Source organism: Scyliorhinus torazame, chromosome 18, assembly GCF_047496885.1.
Source record: "Scyliorhinus torazame isolate Kashiwa2021f chromosome 18, sScyTor2.1, whole genome shotgun sequence".
NCBI classification, from domain to species: domain Eukaryota; kingdom Metazoa; phylum Chordata; class Chondrichthyes; order Carcharhiniformes; family Scyliorhinidae; genus Scyliorhinus; species Scyliorhinus torazame.
In genome coordinates, this window is record NC_092724.1 from 116,327,132 (window position 1) to 116,330,819 (window position 3,688).

General features: G+C 54.3%; 1 non-coding gene across 1 annotated transcript; it reads right to left on the bottom strand.

The window, feature by feature from the left end:
- Positions 1-362: 362 nt before the first annotated feature.
- Positions 363-433, bottom strand: trnag-ccc (transfer RNA glycine (anticodon CCC)). The gene has a single exon. It is a non-coding gene; the product is annotated as a tRNA-Gly (tRNA).
- Positions 434-3,688: the final 3,255 nt, after the last annotated feature.

Below are 3,688 nucleotides of genomic sequence, written 5' to 3' on the forward strand. Positions count from 1 at the left end.
GCTGCCTGCGGAGCTGTTCACTTCTCTTCGATTTGCTCCCCAGGGGCTGGCGGGCCCGCGCTCCGATGTCCGGGCTGTTGCGCCCTCTCCGCGGCTGTGGATCCGGCTCAGCCCCAGGATCCGGGTGGCAGGGGGAGTGGGTCTACCCACTCGAACTCGCCTCGACCTTCAATCCCCTTTCCTGCTTGCCAGCCGTATTTCTGCGTTTCACCGGAAAGACGGACCTGCATTTTTTGCCCTCAAACATATAAAATGAAATATTTATTTTTAGAAAGCGCGTTTGTAACAAAAGATTTGGATGCAATTCGGGCGAGATAAAGAACGGTATTATTTTCGGTTGATGAATAAGTAGAAAAAAGAAGTGCGCCGCCCGGGAATCGAACCCGGGTCGCAAGAATGGGAATCTTGCATGATACCACTACACCAGCGGCGCTCTGGATGTAGGTTTGACACTAGCCTATATAACAGTGAGTAACACTCAACGTCATTATTTTCATGTTGTTCTGTCACAGACTACTGCTTCTTGTCCACAATCCCTCCACTCGGGTCCATGTTCCATTGCAGCAACATTCTGGCCGAGAATGGCCTGGCTTTAGTTCAGCCAAACCCTCCAGGGCTCGAGTTATAGTGACTGAGGCAGAGAATCTGTCAAAGCACACAGCGTGAGGGGAGGACAGGGTGGCGCCCCCCCCCCCCCCCCCCCCCGCCTGAGCCCCACTGCCTGAGCCTGCTGCAAGATAATCTGAAATAAAAACAGAAAGTGCCGGAAACACTCAGGGTCTATCCGGCACTTCCCTTGTGCAGGAAGATAACAAGAGTTAAAAGTTTCAGGCGGATGGCGAAAGCTCTTCCTTTGTTTTTTTAAAAAACTATGGGAGGAAAGGGATATGCTGGCAACAGGAGAGATTGATATAAACAGAAAGTGCTGCATACTCTCAGCAGGTCTCGCAGTGTCTGTGGCGAGAGGAACAGTTAACGTTTCGAGTCCAGTATGACTCGACTATTCATCCAACTATTGATCCGGTGCGGAATCATCATATGGAATCATAGAATGCATAATAATAATATTTATTGTCACAAGTAGCCTTACATTAACACTGCAATGAAGTTACTGTGAAAAGCCCCTAGTCGCCACATTCCGGCGCCTATTTGGGTACACAGAGGGAGAATTCAGAATGCCCAATTCACCTAACAGCACGTCTTTCGGGACTTGTGGGAGGAAACCAGAGCACCCGGAGGAAATCCACACAGCCAAAAGTAGAACGTGCAGACCAACCCAAGCTGGAAATCGAACCTGGGACCCTGGTGCTGTGAAGCAACAGTGCTCACCACTGTGCTACCATGCCACGCTGTGTGCGGCACAAATGGAGGCCATTCAGCCCATTGTGGCTGTGCCGGCTTTTTGCAGGCAACGCACCCATCCCACTCCCCATTTTATTTTCTTATCCAATTCTCCTTTCAAGGTCTCAATCTGCCTTCATTGTGCATTCCAGATCCGAACTACTCGCTGCATAAAAAGGTTTTTCCATATATCGCTGGGATCTGAAGAGTACTTGTGGTTATTACTGCTACCATTCACCATTGTATTACATTACATTGTATTATGTTGATGCCCTTGTGGGCTCCGCCTGTGGCCCACCATTGTATTACATTACATTGTATTATGTTGGTGCTCTTGTGGGATCCGCCCCCTCGGGGGAGGTACATAGATCTGCAGCCTGTAGGCGGCACTCAGTACAGAGCAGTCGCAGGCAGGCACAGTTCTAGCTGATTAAAACCACTGTTCACTTCAACTCTCCGTCTCGTGTGAATTGATGGTCGCATCAATTTAATCAGCTATAATATCGCTATGGAAGCAGCCCTCAAACCTGATCGACTGGAACTCGGCCCTCAGGCAGCAGAAGCCAATGGAATGTTTTCGCACTGGCTCCGCTGTTTTGAGGCCTACCTCGCTGCCTCCTCCTTGCCCACCGTCACCGAGGAACAGAAACTGAGTCTCCTCCACGCCCGGGTGAGCCCTAACTCCGTGCAGATCGAGGAAGCGACCACGTACGCAGACGCGGTCATGATCCTGAAAAGGCAGTTTGTGAGCCGGTGAACGAAGGGTTCGCGCGGCATCTCCTCACCACTCATCGTCAACGCCCCTGGGAATCGCTGAAGGAATACCTACGCTGAAGGTACTCGCTCGAAACTGCAATTATAAGGATGTCACGGCCTTGCAGCATATGGAACTCGCCATCCAGGACACCTATGTGGCTGGAGTCCGGTCCAACTACGTCAGACAGCGCTTGCTCGAAAAGGGCATCCTCGACCTAGAAGAGACGGCAAAACTATCCACCTCCTTAGAAGTAGCGCTTCAGAGCCTCAATGCTTCCCCTCCGGCCACGCGATCCCCTCGTGGACACCTGATCAGAGGGTGCCCCAGGCCTGTGCCGCGCGGCTGCCCGCCCAACCCGGGAGGCTGCCCTGCTATTTCTGCGGCCAGAACCAGCACCTCAGGCAGCGTTGCCCGGCTCGGAATGCGACCTGTAGCAACTGCGGCAAGAAAGGACACTTTGCCAAAGTCTGCCTGGCCAGATCCAAATCTTCTAAATCACAGGCCCGACTTTCAGACTCACAGGCCCGCAGACCCCGCAGCGTGGCGGCGTGCCTGCCGGTGCCGTCCCCTTCGGACGCGTCATCAGCCTCGTGTTGTCCATGGGGGCAGCCACCTTTAACCCTACCCAACACGTGTGACTCATGGGGGCCGCCATCTTGGCCGCCAACTTCCATGCCGCTCGACACGTGCGACCGACAGGGGCCGCCATCTTGGATGCCATCTCCAACGCTACCCGACACGTGCGACCGACGGGGGCAGCCATCTTGGGATCACCCCACCACCTCCGACCATGCCGGCTACCCGTAGCTCGGCACTGTCACCCTCGGCCAGTCACGGCCCCAGCACCTCAGGAACTCGATGATGACCGTCCTGGTCAATGGGCACGAAACTTCCTGCCTGTTTGACTCTGGGAGCACGGAGAGCTTTGTACATCCAGACACGGTAAGGCGCTGTTCTCTCCAAATTTCCCCCGCATTCCAAACAATCTCACTCACGTCCGGATCATATTCGGTGCAGATCCAGGGGTACTGTGTCGCAAACCTCGCGATACAGGGCGCCGAGTACACCAATTTCAAACTATATGCCCTCCCCGACCTCTGCTCTCCTCGTCTGTTGGGACTGGACTTCCAGTGCAACCTCAGGAACCTGACCCTGAAGTTCGGCGGGCCCCTACCCCCTCTCACCGTATGTAGCCTCGCGACTCTTAAGGTCGCTCCTCCCCCGCTCTTTGCGAACCTCACCGCCGACTGTAAACCCGTCGCCACTAGGAGCAGGAGGTACAGTGCCCAGGACAGGACTTTTATCAAGTCAGAGGTCCAGCGGCTCTTGATGAAGGTCATCGAGGCCAGTAATCGCCCCTGGAGAGCTCAAGTGGTGGTCGTCAGGACCAGGGAAAAGAACCGGATGGTTGTAGACTACAGCCAAACCATAAACCGGTATACGCAACTCGATGCGTACCCCCTCCCCTGCATAGCGGACATGGTGAATCAGATTGCACACTACCGGGTGTTCCCCATGGTAGATCTGAAGTCCGCATACCACCAGCTTCCAAACCGCCCGGAAGACCGCCACTACACGGCCTTTGAGGCG